The 15,851-nt window shown below is 39.0% G+C and overlaps 1 long non-coding RNA gene across 1 annotated transcript; it reads right to left on the bottom strand.

Moving 5' to 3' along the window:
• Nucleotides 1-11,295: 11,295 nt before the first annotated feature.
• On the bottom strand, nt 11,296-15,810 carry LOC105947903. Its single transcript, XR_001171321.3, has 3 exons — nt 15,338-15,810; nt 12,496-12,572; nt 11,296-11,877 (listed from the first exon to the last, which is right to left on the bottom strand). It is a non-coding gene; the product is annotated as an uncharacterized LOC105947903 (long non-coding RNA).
• Nucleotides 15,811-15,851: the final 41 nt, after the last annotated feature.

The raw sequence follows: 15,851 nt of genomic DNA on the forward strand, positions 1-15,851 counted from the left end.
ATCTGGCACCCTACAGAATGTTTTCCATGCTTGTGTTGTTCCCCAACACTTTTTCTTTTTGAATGTGGCTGACATGTATAAAAGGTTGGGGATCCCTGTTCTATGAGGAAGCCGCAGGTCTTTGAACTCTGAGATGGAAGACAGATACGCACAGAGATTCTGCAGTAGTAGAATTGTACCTGTTTTATCACCTGCTAGATCTCATAAATGCTCTTCTGTGTTTTTTATTACATAACGTCATTGAAAATCAGTTGATCTGCAGGCATCAGCTAGGGTTGCTACCTGGCAGGTACTTCACTGGTCCAGTAGGTAAAAATACAAGCCAAAGCCAGGGCCGGTATTACAAGTTTACTGGCAATGTACTTGGATGATTGGCACCAAAATCTGCTCCTTGCGTCTTTCCCCAGAGCTTATAAGTAGGCCAAGAAACAGCCCAGAGTGGGGTTAGCCACTAATGAAATGCAATATGTCCTGATCTGGTTATTTAAATAATAAATAAATACCTCCTGTGTTTCTGTTATGTATTCCTTAGCAGCGCTTAGCGATGGACACATTTCAGTAAGGCTCCAATTTGGTGTGGTTTACACGTGCAGCCCAATGTATACACTACTCAGCAGGAATCTCAGTTTATAGCACGGTTCATGCAGTGTGACCCTTCTCTATAAGAGCTATTGAGTCACTTTGCAAAAGGTGCATGCAAAATCCTTGGAAGTAATTTGAGGATAAGAAGTCTCCATGGGGCCCTTCTCACTGGCCATATATTTACCTTATATTGTTTCTCACTGATCCTGCTTGATGCCTCGATTGTCTTTATTGCTGTGCCTGCTCTGCTTTTTTTGCCTGCATCTCTCATACATTGACGTGATTCTATTTTCTCTTTGAAATTTATATTTCATACTGGAATCTGCCATCACTGGCATGAGTAGAAATGATTGATTTGATATACTGACAGTCTAATTCCTCTTCTTACTCTGGGGTTCAATAGATTATTCCTTTTTCAAATACATCACTCTTCCTGGGTCTAGAATTATTAGATACTCTCATTCACATCTTCACTGATCTAGATTAATCTTGCTTTTAGGCTATTCCTAACCAGAGATTTCTTTCGTTTCTACCTTGTGTTTTCTAAACAAGGATCCAGAGCATAGTACAGGTATGGGATCTATTATCCAGAATGCTTAGGGCACCTGGGATTTTCCAAGATAATTCCATAATTTGGATCTCCATACCATAAAGGGGTTGTTCACCTTCAAATAAATTTTTAGTATAATGTGGACAATAAAATTCCATGACACTTTGCAATTGGTCTTCATCCCAAAGGTGGCCATACATGTTGCAATCTGTTTGTTTGGTAAGGTCGCCAAATGAGCATATCTTCTCCTGATATGCCCACCTAAAGTAGGCCATATCGGACTAATGCAATAGTTTGGCTCTAGGGCCAAGCTATCAAATGAAAACGGCGGATATAGGCGCTGTCGGACTGAGGACCGTATCAATGAGCCAATGTAGTCCCCAATTCAACAGAAAGTCGTAAGTCAAAATCTGTCCAATTTTAGGCCAGATATCGGTAGAATAGGCCCATCAGGGGAGCCAATACACAGGCAAATAAGCTGCCGAATTGGTCTAAAGGACCTAAATCGGCAGCTGAAATCTGTCCATGTATGGCCACATTTATTAGTAGTGTTTCTTTAGTGATTGAGCTTTTTGTTCAGCAGCTCTCCAGTTTGGAATTCACTATTCTATAACATCGTAACTAAAAGGAGAAATAAAGGTGGAATCACTTGGGGTGTCAAAATGTTAGGCACTCCCCAGTGATTGTATTCACATACCTGTTAGTAAAAAAATGGCCCAGGTTACATGCAGGCAAGCAATCATCTTCCATCTTGTTTCTATGCACTGGCTGCGCATTCGCAGTAGAGTAAAAAGCCGCAGTTTAACAAAAAAAGTTTGATTTTTTTACTCTACTGTGCATAGATGGGCCCCGGGATTGCAGCAAAAGGAAAATCACTCACCTGCATGTACCCCGGGGGTATCAGGTAAGTGATCTTAATCACTGGGGGGTGCCTAACATTTTGGGACCCCCAGTGATTCCACTTTCCCCTCCTTTTAGTCTGCTAAAAATCATTTATATGTTAAATAAAAAGATTGTTTTGCCACCAGTGTAGATTCATGCAACTTAGTTACCATTAAATACAAGCTACTGTTTTATTATTACAGAGAAAAATTAAATCATTTTTAAAATAATTTGCTTATAATGGAGTCTATGGGAGATTGTCTTCCTGTAATTTGTAGCTTTCTGGATAAGGCTGATGCCACACGTGGCGTTTTTACGCTGCGTTTTTTCTCAGCCTAAAAACGCTGCAAAAGCCACACATGGCGTTTTTCAGCCTAGAACTGGTGACGTAAGCAAATCCCGTTGCCATGGTGCTAATAGTGCGAAATAGCAAAAAACGCCGCGTAGTTCCGCTAGGTCTGGCAGCTGCCTTTGCGTATCCATAGGAATAGCTTGCTTTGCAAGTACTGGCGTATTTCAGCCAACGCTTGAAAAATCCGTGCTTAGGCGTTTTCTAGCGTATTTCCGCTTTGTGTGGTTTGCTGCGCGTCTTTTCAAGCTATTTCTATGGATGATGATATCAGGCGTTTTTCAGCCGCCGAGAGAATTAGAAAATACGCAGCGTAAAAACGCCACGTGTGGCATCAGCCTAAGGGATTCCAGAGAAGGGATCCCATTTCATGAGCAACCATCCATTTTTGCCACCGTCTGAATCCATTTAAAGCAGGAAGTAAAGTCAGACAAATGAATAGAAGACCCATCTCCCGGGACCTTTTGCCAAGGAGATCATCACCAGAAAGAGCACCCTTGTGCTTTACAACACCATTAAATCTTAGGGAAGGAGGACAGGATGCTTCCCACTGCAGGCTGATCCAGTGAAAATTGGGTCTTGCTTCCAAGCTACAGCTTCTTTATACTCCTGGCTGGACCACCACCTTCTTATTTCTGCCTGATTTCTTGCACCTCTCACTTCCTGTAGCCATGAGTTAGCCTGGACCTGTCTATTATCCTTCCTATAGCAATACATGCACCTAACAGCTTTCCTATTGCAAACAACATAACCATGTTGTCCATCAGAAGAATCAAGATGGGATGGTATGAGGTATTCAAAAATCAACCGGATGACAACTGGGCAGGTTTAAAAATCCCATCAGGGCAAGAACTGCATTGGCTTGTCCTCACCCAACAGCCTGCATCCTTTCAATGTAATTTGATCATTTGGCCCGAGGGCCACCTCATGGTTGGCATTTTGGGGATATATCTGCTCATCTGGCAACCTTGCCAAACGAGTGGACCTTTAGAGCAAGTCATTCAGATACTGTATTCATGAGTGTGTAGTCTGTAGTGGAAAAACACTTTTGGTGGTGGAACACACAAATAAGTAGTTAAATATGTAACTCTATATATAACTCTGTATGAAATATAGTTTAAAAGTGTATTTGAAACACCCACTGCAGTTTAGTGGATTTTACATCATAGTGACGGTTCACCTTTAAGCATGAGAGATCTGGTAGATGAAGGATGAAGGTGTGATTTGTCACTGCCTGTCAGATGGTAAGCTCCTTAACCCAGCAATGGGAGGCTCTCTGTATGCTCTCAAGGGAAGCCATCATACCCTCTGGAAAAATCTGCTAGTAAATAAGGCACCTGGAAGTTCATTGTATGGGCATTATGTATTCATGCATTGTGATCTTATCCTCAGTCATGGTTGGCCTTTCTTCATAAGTGAGATATTTCAAAACCTGTTCAGCTAAGGACCACTACTCTTAACTCACTGTGTTTCTAACATGTCTTTTCTTAATGCTGCCTTATTCTAAATAAGGATGACTTTCCCCTCTGGAGTACCCTATTTAATATAGGACAGTACCTTACAGCCCTTGTTGGCACTGTCTTGTATTAATGCTATAGCTAATCCTGCATGATTTTAAAATCCCAAGTGCATAACCTTCAATTTTCCATTTGCCACTGGTTTCCCAAATTATCACTTTTCATTAGCCAATAAATACAGGATGGATTTGGTTTTATAGTACAATATTGATTTAAGAAGCACTGTTACTGCACTTGATTCTTATCCTCAAAAGGAAGGGTTTGCCCCTGGAAATGTTCATTTTGTGGTATTCTATTGCAACAATATACGGGGTAGGCTTACCTACCTAATAGCAAGTGCTGTGGAGGTTCGGCAACTCTCTGGTTTGGAATTTTAGCAGTTATCTGGTTGCTGGAGTTCAAATTTCCTATATATTTATAGGAGAGGACCTGAACAGAAAAATAGGAATACAAAGTAACAATACCAATAAAATTGTTTTTTGGGCTGCTGAGGTTGTGACCCCCATTTGAAAGAGTCAAAAACTTATAAATAATAAGGACCAACCGAGAAGCTGCTTAGAACTGGCCATTCTATAACATACAAAAAAGTTAACAGAAAGGTGAACCACCCCTTTAAAATGGGAAGATGGAATAACATATATGTATATTGGTAAGCCATTTATTACTATATAAATACCTCTTTCTTTGTGCTTTATTTTATTATGGCTGCCAAAGCTGATTATATTTACAAGTCAATGTATTCTGTAATGTACAGTTCGCTAGGCTGGGAAAGGCAAATCACCATGGAACGCTTGTTTGCTCTAACTAGAGCCTATCAATCTGGCTCTTAATTTGATTACTAATCATGATGACCACACAGTTAGTAATGGTTTTGGAAGAAAAATGTGGGTTTTTTTGTCTATACAATGTGTAAGATGAGACAATGGTGTTTGGGCATGACTGTAACTTTGCACTCATGATTCAGCTACATCATTTAAAAAACTAAATGGTATCAATTTCATGGCCAATTCCAGATGGACATCTAATAGAAAGCAGCTGATTCTATCACACAAACCTCCTTATATTGCAGCTCAGTGCTACAGTCTTCATCACTATATCTTCTACCACTGCCTTAACACAATGCAGAGAGGCAGAAGAACTGTGTATTTCACTGCTGTTAACTCCATGAAGTTCAGCTTGACTACAAGAATAGTACTATGTAGTATTATGTACAGTGCATTATTTGATTTAGATGTAGCAGGTAATATATTTTGTTTAATATCTTCACCTGGAAATGTTGCCTTACTAAGTCAGGATCCATGTTACCAACTGGTTATATAAACATGGGGAGAAATAGGCGCCAGTAAACAGGCTATATTACAGCTAGCTGTTCTAACAGAGCTAGAGCTCCACAAAGTAGAACAGTGACTCTTGAATGCCTGCATATTATTTGGACTCCAATTTATTATACTTATAAAAGGAGTCTCTCTCTGAAACACCCACTGAAGCATGGATTTTATGAGTTTTTGGGATTAAGTTGTGATCCTCCATAAACCGTAATGAAGCTATCTGCTACACTTTCAATATTATCAAAAAAAGACTGTTAAAAGAGGTCTAGTTTAAGGGCTAACTCTCCTACAGGCCTATGAAAGCATATAAGCATTCACTCTAAATCTAACACATAGGGCCCATTTACTAAGATTTTTTGAGAAAAGTTCAAATTTTTTTGCTTTGTTTTTTTTCGAGATTTATGTATGTGTTTTTTGGCAGCATACAAAAGTTCAAGTATTTTCCCCCAAAATTTGAGAAACAAACAAATGTTCGAGGTTTATAAAATTTTATGTGAGTCCTATGAAGGCTTTGAATAGTAGAAAAATAGAATAGTCAGTGGCAGCCTGTCCTTGACACATTTTACAGGGGAAGCTAATCCCATCAGTGTTTATATTTCACCCAGTTTCACAGGGAAATGAATCCAACTATTGTTCTATATTTCACCCAGTTTCACGGGGAAGTTAATCCAACTATTGTTCTATATTTCACCCAGTTTCACAGGGAAGTTAATCCAACTATTGTTCTATATTTCACCCAGTTTCACGGGGAAGTTAATCCAACTATTGTTCTATATTTCACCCAGTTTCACAGGGAACTAATCCAACTATTGTTCTATATTTCACCCAGTTTCAAGGAGAAGTTAATCCCACCATTGTTCTATATTTCACTCAGTTTCAAAGGGAATTTAATCCCGTCATTAGTTTTATATTACACACATTTTCAAGGGGAAGTTAATAACATCATTGTTTTCCATTTCACTCAGTTTCAAGTGAAACTTGAGAAAAAAATAAAGAGTATTCATGGAAATGAACAACCCTACCAACATTATCGTGACATTTAATAAATGCAAGAATGATAGTTTTATTTGAAAAAACTTCCAAGTCGTGTTTATACGAGTTTAAGCCCAGAAAAATTCTACTTTCAGTAAATCTGCCCCTATTTGTCCAATAGGTTTCCACTCATACATACATGTGTGTGTGTTTTTTTAAAATGCACTTGATTGTCATGGTCGCCAAACAGTATGATCTCAAGTCAGCCACCCACGTGGTTTGTTAAATAGTGCTAATGTGATTATTCAGTCAGAGGGAGATGGAGCAACTACTCAGACCCACTGGAAGAGAACCTTATCCATAGGCCAAGCCAAGTCAGCAAGATGTCTGAGATTGTGTATGTGTGCAACCACTTCATCCGGACAACTTCTGTGTGTTGTCACAGGAATATTGCAGGGGGGCGAAGTAATTACTTCTTAATTATGCATTATAAGCAAAACACAAACAGGACACTCTTACTACAAGGGTAAGGAATGCTTCTTGCATTACTCCCTTTTATCTGGTGCAGAATGCTTTACTTTCACAGTGGTACCCCCCACACTGCAGCACTGGGGTGAATACTTGCCAAATAATGTCATGTGACACTGACACATAATTAAATGCCCTTGAGGCGGAGCTTATCATAAAATATCATAAAGCAAAATCCCAGCACTGGAATGAACCTGCTTTTTACTAATTAACCCTAGCAACCGGACAGTAATCACAATTCAAAAATAAACTTTTGATTGGGGAGGCTACAAATAAAAGGTTTCCAATTGAAGAACAACTATATAAAATCTTCATTATACTCCACCAATGAATGGTGAATAAAATAAAACAAAATAAATTAATTAAAATCAATTGCTGATGCTTTGCTTTAAGTCTACAATATATTAAAATGAGATTTGTAGCTACATTTCCCTTTAACGAAACATCCTAAAGTGTTTATAGTTGGACAACAGCTTCTCCTTCAGAATGTTATCAATGTACTGTTTCATTGCTTGCACTCCCACCCACATGGGATTACTCATAGCTTTACTACACTTGCAGAATTACAGTCAACTCTTATAGCAGTATTGATGCCAAAGTGCTTTCTTAATCCACTGATGGATAATTCTTCATGCTATAATTTTCATGGAAGAAGACATCCTTTTCTGGCACAATTACAGTAACTGTAGTTGTAGCAAGTTATTAGTTCTTTTTTCTCTGGAAAAGTTTAATGGGACATACGCTTGACTATGTCACTCTGACGCAATTGGGTGCTATTGCATCCCATCAGGTTTGTGTGCTCTGGATCGCTAAGTACTAATAGAACAAAATACAGCATGGGTGCTCTAGACTGGGTGCAACTTATATTGATGGAAATCATTAACGTTCCTGCGTCCAAACATTCTCCTGCATTTCCTTGTGGTTCTCAAATCATTCTCCCTCTTCTGATAAAAGATGTACAATTGCACCTATTGAGGCTGGGGAAACCTGAAGCTACTGCTACCCTAGACCTGGTGGTAGCTCCACCTGTTGCATGAATAAGTGCACCAGATTTGTGCCCAGTCAATAAGATACAAACACTGTTTGAACAAGTGGTCTGGAAGTGATGCAACCTTTACTCTGACAATGTTAGATGCAGCTAGTACTTTGTACCCACTTCAGCTGAGAGGATGCATCTCCCAACACAGTCATAATTACACTGGAATTAATGGGGAAACTACTGCATTATGTGTAAAAAATGATGATTTGCATCAGAAATAGCATTTTTCATTCATAAATGACCCATAATATGAAAACAATTTCAACCGAACTATATACTATGACATATCTCCCAGGACCATTTCAGTGAAAGAGAATAGTACAACCTCTCTATATTTGCTTCTAAGTAAGTAGGCCTCTCCCTTCTGTTAGAGGATATCCTAATGTACTGCGTGAATATATGCCAGTATTTTTTAAATTTATGTTTTATAAATGAATGCACTATATGACCAAAGTATATGGACGCCTTTCTAATTATTGAAATTGTCTATTAAAGCCAATCCCATCATTACTAATACCAGTAATCATACAGTTTGGGGAAGGTCCTTTCCAATTTCAGACCCAGTGCCCAAACTTAGGTCCACACAAAATTGCAGAGGCGGGAGTGCAAGAACTTGACTGACCTGCACAGAACCCTGACCTCAACCCAACTGAACACCTGCGGGATGAATTGGAATGTGAATTTGAGTCAGGCCTGATCCCCAACATCAGTGTCCAACTTCTTACATATAAGTAGAAGCAAATTCCACCAATATTGTCCCAACATCTAGAGGAAAATCTAGTTTTAGCAGCAAAGAAAGAACCAATTTTAAATGAATACCCTTGGGTTTGGAATGAGGTCCATGGTTTCATTCCACTGTTGGCCATATTTTAATATTTTTTAAATCACACAGGAATCCACCTAAATATTAAAAACCTAAATGATGTATTTACAAGAGTTACACGACTACTGGAACTAGAGTCAGTTTTCTCACAACATGTCTTGTGTCACCTTTCTATTCTTCAAGACTAACCTTTCTATCAGAAATTCATGCATCCAGTGAAAAATAGGATTGTTGCTGTATGAGATAACACTGCTTTGTATTACACCATGTCCTATATAATCACCTGATCACAACAAATCTCTGTATCTCACTAAGTAGTATCTCAGTGTTCCCTTTCTCCATTATCCAGTAAGTGATAGGCCTGTCTAGACACTCATTGTTATAGCTCAGTAATTTTAATATTTGCTTAAGGTCCTTCAGAATTTGTTCACAATGTTATAAAGTCTGAAATGCGCTATTATTGTTAAGATTGCATACAGACACAAACAATTGTGCTTATGGTCTTGTATTCCCAAGGAGTAAGAGGCAAACAGAAATTGTTGTGGGTTCTTAATATACAGTAAGAGACAGTTTATTTAGACACTTTGGCAAATGGGTTAGGTCTGGAGATTGCTCTAAAGCAGTGATCCCCAACCAGTGGCTCGTGAGTAACATGTTGCTCCCCAACCCCTTGGATGTTGCTCCAAGTGGCCTCAAAGCAGGTGCTGATTTTTAAATTATTAAATGACTTCAAGTCATAGTGGGGTGGTAGTATTTTCTTTGACTTTTGTTTGCAAACTGGTTAAGCCATTATCTGAAAGTGAAAAGTTGTATATGCAGAGTAGCAAAAGTAATATATTTAGGTATGTGTTTTTATAATCCCCAGCTTAAGGGTCGAGGAACTGGCATCCTAAAAAGGCCGGCAAGCTATTACCATGCATTAAAACAGGTATAGTTTCAAGGGAAGAGAGGATCATTCTTATCTTTTGGAAAGCAATGGCCTCTAGTGTAAAGTAATTATAAAGAGAAGTTCCAAGAAGGGCAACTAAACAGATAAAGGTAGAAGGAATGTCTCAGATATGAGGAAAGGCTTTAATTATTGTAAAACAGGAGCGTAGGGGAGGATAGACAACTGTGTATAAATATAAAAGGGGACCAAACAACAGCATCTATTCAGATAAGAGAAGAAGTTGCATTTTAAAGGAGAAGGAAAGTTAAAATCACTGGGGGGGGGGGCATACCAAATGTTAGGCACCCCCCAGTGATTAAGATTGCTTACCTGATACCCCTGGGGTACATACAGGGAAGTGATCCTCATCCTTCACATCCTTTAGCTGTTATCCTGGGGCCCATCCATGCACAGTCTAAAAGCCAAATTTTTAGTTAAAGTTTGGCTTTTTACCCTACATGTGCAGCCAGCAGAAAAGCATCACTCACCTGCATGTACCTGGGGCTGGGGCATTTTTTTTAAGTAAAAGGAGCACCAGCAGGGGTATCAGGTAAGTGAATACAATCATTACGGAGTGATTCAACCTTTTCTTCTCCTTTAAGATGCAAAACGGGTTTTCTATATTGAGAGCTGGGAAGCTGTAGAATTTTCTCCCTAGTGCTTTTGTACTGGCAGATGCATTAGATAATTTTAAGAAGGGGTTGAATGCCTTTACAGAAAGTGAAAAAATACAAAATTACTGAAATTAACTCTTAACAGGCGCTGGTCTGCTTGCCATCTTACAGCCAGAAAGGATTTTTCCCATTCTGAGGCCTGACTCCATGTGGGGCCATTTATATATTGTTTGTGACTTAACAAGCAAAACATTTTTATCCTAAATATGTATAAACATACTCACCTATAAGTGCTAAATGAGTTTCAAATCATGTAATCATGACATTAATGCTCAATTTGCTTAACTTATCTAGGTTACAGGTCATATTATATCATATAATATCATAACATCAAATCTGTGAGCTAACAGTTGGTTTAAAGGTTGGAGAAGACCATAATTCCCTGCCAATACACCAAGAAGGTTAACATCTGAAATGTACTCAGATTCTTATGGAATCTAGGGGGCTGATTTACTAACCCACGAATCCGACCCGAATTGGAAAAGTTCCGACTTGAAAACGAACATTTTGCGACTTTTTCATATGTTTTGCGATTTTTTCGGATTCTTTACAAATTTTTCGTTACCAATACGATTTTTGCGTAAAAACGCGAGTTTTTCGTATCCATTACGAAAGTTGCGTAAAAAGTTGCGCATTTTTCGTAGCGTTAAAACTTACGCGAAAAATGCGCAACTTTTCGCGTAAGTTTTAACGCTACGAAAAATGCGCAACTTTTTACGCAACTTTCGTAATGGATACAAAAACTCGCGTTTTTACGCAAAAATCGTATTGGTAACGAAAAATTCGTAAAGAATCCGAAAAAATCGCAAAACATACGAAAAAATCGCAAAATACCGATCATTACGAAAAAAACGCAATCGGACTCCATTCGACCCGTTCGTGGGTAAGTAAATCAGCCCCTAGGACTGCATTACAAAAACTCCCTTGAAGAGCATTGAGGAGTACTGAGGAGGGAAAATGGAACAGTTACATTTAGTTAAATTATGGTAGCTTTGGGTCAGGCAATAGGAATGTCCCACCCTCCCTTCCTCACAGTAAGCAATTCCATTCAAGAATGGAAAATGCACTGTAAAAATTGGTCAGTATATGAAAAAGCCATTATATATGCACAAAATACATTTAGTCTTTTTAATTCATATTTATTTGGATTAATTTAGCTAATTTAAAAAGACAAATACAATTTTGTCAAATCAAAGAGAAAAAATGACAGTCATATTTTTGTCAGTCTTCTAAAGCACTCCCTTTCTCAGATGCAGTGTAAACACCTGATTTAGCATCAGATGCACTCACATACTGCCTACTGTGCTCTTCTGAATTCCGCATTTCTTTCCTTTGTCCCAAAGTACTTATAGACAGATGTTTATCAAGAAGAGAACATTTGACTTATCTGGGAAATGGATGAATTGGTTCAAGGATATTCCATGGAGGGCAGCCATCTTAACCAACATTTTCAAATGGGGCCCAGTAGACATATAACAACTGGGGCCCCTAAAGTTGTTCCCCCATCCCGCCCCCCGATGGCTGTCCTGGTTCCATCTTCAGTTTTTTTCTTCTTCCAGGTAGCTCCTGAGATTTGTTGTTGTTCTGTCAGAAGAATTTCTTAGAAGAATGTCTTCACCAACTCACATTACAAGAAACAGGTGGCAGATGTGTCATTATTAAACTGGATTTTCCAATTTTCTTTTATGGCTTTAATGCTTTTCTCCTGAGGAAATATTGATCATTGTTAGCTATGGATTGGGAGTATGTATAATAAACTCATTTGTTTATTTGTACTTTGTACATTTCCCCATCTCACCCTGCGAGTTTGTCTCCTAAATCCGGCCTAGTTTATTGACACCTGAACTAAAACAATCTATTTGTATTGGGCGCTTTAGTTATAAAATGTATTTTTTAATATTGTTTGCATAGGAGAGTGGATAGTTATCATCAAGTGAATTATAATGAAAAAGAGCAATTTTCTTTATCTTTCTGCAGATACTTTGCAATTTGATATTTTACACCCTTTACATCTTTGGTAACTGTGATGAAGGGTAATGCCAAAAGCTGCTTTGCAGTTGGTCTCTTGGCAGGATTTTTCTACAGGCATTTGTCAACAAAATTGTGGAATTTGTCACTCCTGGATAAAATAATTGATGCAAAATTATAACTTTTTTATGTTATAAATATAATATCTAATTTATCCAACTTGTGAGAAACTGTACATCCATAAAAGGAAGTTCATGTGCCCTGAATATCCCAGCCTCCATGTGTAACGTTACTATCTTTTTTATTTCCCTATCCCACCTCTTACTGTTTTCCCGTTTCCATGGAAATAACTCACCATCTGTCCCATGTCAGTGTTGGAGCTGGACCAAAAAAAATTTTTGATGACTTTCTTCTCCTGTTCATTGCTGAATGCTAGGTTGAAAGAAAATATTCTAACCTGCTTACTGATGATTATAAAAATTGGCTTTACAGTATGTCACCTGAATGTGTCTTGATAAACCTAAAAAAGCAGGCCCCAATAGCGACCCTGGTGTTAATACTGTGAGAATGGCAGCAGGTTGAATTTCCCCATTGAAAGTCTATAGGTAGTATCTGATTGGTTGTTGGTAGCTCCACCCACTTTCCATAACTCTATACCGCAGTTACCTGGTGACTAGCTCTGCAAAGTTTGGGGACCTTAGTATTAATATTTAAAGAATGGCAGCAGTTTAAATGTAAATGTATGAAGTCTATACCTGTAGGTGAAATCTGATTGGCTGTTATTACTCAGTCAGATGTAAATATGACTTGTCAGTAGCATAGAAAATAAAATATTGTAGCAAAAATCTTTATTTGTCCATGAAATGTTTTATTATATCTATTTAGAGAGCGACATATTCTATAGGGTGTCTAATTGCACCAAGGGCCATAACATTACGTGACAATCTGTCTCTTTTTCTAGTGTTATAAGTATTTAAAACCTCTGCAATACCAATTAAAAAAGACGGAGCACTGCATATATTACAGAAAAACTCCTTTGTGCCACAATGGTAGGACTTAAAAGGAAAGGTTGGAAAAAGAAGTTCTGTTAAGATATTTGCCTGTTAATCAAAGTGACCTTGAAGTAGAGTCTGTACCTCATTTACAATATATTAGCTCTGTTCTAGTACAACTTTGCTGTCAGGTTAATGAAATCTCATCTCAGAATATACTATTTGCATGCATGATGCAGCCTTTCATAAGCTCTCCTTTTCCTAATCAGTTCAATATACGCCTTGACATTTAATTGTAGGCTGCGACTTAATATTTCATTATGAAAGCCATAAAATATATTAAATGGTGTTCACCACAAGAACAAGTTGAAAGTGGAGGTTGAGGGCCTATTGGCAACATCCTTCCAATCAATAAGGCTTGGGATGAATCGAACGTTTTTGACGTAAGGACTCCTACAGCAACGTGAGGATGAATGCTGAGGAGGTCTGAAGCTCAACTGAGCAAAGTTAAACAACTTTTGGATCTGGATCTTAAACAAAACTGCTATAACTAAATATATGAAAAAAAGATTAAGCACATTTTTTTTTTTAAATGACATGCAGAGTTGGAAAGGTCACTAAATATGTGTTCATGCTATGGCTTTTTTTATAGTTCTTTAGGACTTCTCAGCTCATTGGCACTGATGTGCACTTCATACATCATACAGAGCAGACACAGTTAGATGCATTCTGCAAAGTGTGCAAACTGAGTGAAAGCAGGAGGGTTATTTATACATTGGGCAACACAGCAAAGCCAGACTGAGTACCCTCCCAACTATGCCCTTGGTACATGTCTACCCTGCCGCACAGTGGCATAATGGTTAGCACTCAGTGCCTTTCAGTGTTAGGGTCCTATCTGCAAGAAGTTTGCACATTTTCCTAGTGCTTATGTTGGTTTCCTCCCTCACTCCAAAAACATACAGGGGGGTTAAAGAAGGAAAGGTAAAAACATAGTAAGCTTTATCAGAAAGGTCTATGTAAATACAGCCATAAGCACTGAGTTCTCTATCAAAAGAAACAGCTCTCTGCTCTCTCCTGCTCCCCTCTCCCTCAAGAATGCAAAGAACTCCCTCCTCCCCTTAGGAATGTGTGATCTGAGCCAATCAGCAGGAAGCTTCCTCATAGTTTTACTAACTGCGCATGTACACTGGTCTTGGTGCTGGAGTGAGGCATTAAGGGAACTTTCTTTACAAAGCTCAGCGTCTTTTTTTCCTATGAGGCTTCTGATCATCTGAGCAGGAGAAATATGGGGAGACTTAAAGGAGACATATTGGATAAATGGGAAAACCCTAATTTTGTAGGCAATTATGAATAATATACGGTGCTGGTTTCCCTTTGGGCTAAACATTAATCCTGTCTGTAACAATGGCCCCTTTATTGGAGCTCCCTATAGATCCTATCTCTTCTCTGTCAGAGTTTGAAATGGAGAGTGGGCGTGTCCTAACGGTCCCTGCCAGAAGCACAGTAGGAGGGGGAGAGCCAATCACAGCCCTGCAGTCACACAAGCACAGACAGGCTTCAGTTCCCTATCAGGTCAGCCTAGCTGCTGATTGGTTCCTATCCTACAGTGCAGGGTACTGAGAGCCGCCGGCTCCCCAGCTCATCCAGAGAATTCAGCCAGCAGGAAGTGGAACAGATGGGCGGGGCTAGTGGGGGTTTTTGTGGAATTTCTCAATAAATCAGTCAGAAACACAACTTTTTAAGCACAATCCTTCTATATCTAGAGGAGTATAATTCCCTGGCACATTCATAATTTTTATAGGATATGTCTCCTTTAAGGGCACTATTGAAAGAACTGAAGGTTTGCCTGTAGCTTGAGATTAACTCTTTATTAGCCTTTCCTTCTCCTTTAATTGGCTCTTGATAAAGCTTCCCACAATGTGCATGAATGTAATAGGAACTTCAATCGTAAGCTCCACTGGGGCAGGGGCTGATTCTACTGAAGAGTCTAAGAGGTATAAATACACATCTATACATATGGATATCTGCCATCACCAAATGGAGATTAGACCTATTATGAACTCACTCATTCTTGGGTTTTGCACCCACTTGTGTCTAATGGTATGTATGCTAGACACCTGCACTGCCATGTATATGGATTTGTCATCAACAAAAATCAGCAGGACATAATGGATAGGATTCCAGTAAATGTGAGTGAGGCCTTACTCTAATCGTTTGGCTGCTCAGAACTGCTCTTTATGCAATCATGTCCCGCAGGTGGCTTCATGATCATTGTTACTGATCCCACAGGGAATGTTATAAACTCTATTAATTTAAAACACAAGCACAATTCAAAAAATGTTATCTGGCTGAATAATCAGCACCCAAATTCCCTTTTAATTTTAGAGGTGGAGAAGAGGGAATTGGGAGGACTGGCGCCAAATGAAGTATCTTGCACAAAAACTCAAATTGAATGATGAATTTCTTACGACGCAAGTCGGCGCTCTGAGAATGAAATGTATTTGACGTCTTACTAATAAGAACTTTGGCTCTAGTCTAGAGCAAAGGGTCATGGCCAGCAACCTAAACTCAAATGTTTCTCCCCCACCGGATAGAAATAGGAGCAACAGGCAACACTGTGAGCAAGCCGCACAGCCCACCATGCCCTGCACAGACTCCAGTGGCTAACCAGCAGCTCCATCACTCCCTGAGTGAGGCTACGCGCCGCCTCCCCGCGCTT

The sequence above is a fragment of the Xenopus tropicalis genome, chromosome 7 (genome assembly GCF_000004195.4).
Source record: "Xenopus tropicalis strain Nigerian chromosome 7, UCB_Xtro_10.0, whole genome shotgun sequence".
NCBI classification, from domain to species: Eukaryota; Metazoa; Chordata; class Amphibia; order Anura; family Pipidae; genus Xenopus; species Xenopus tropicalis.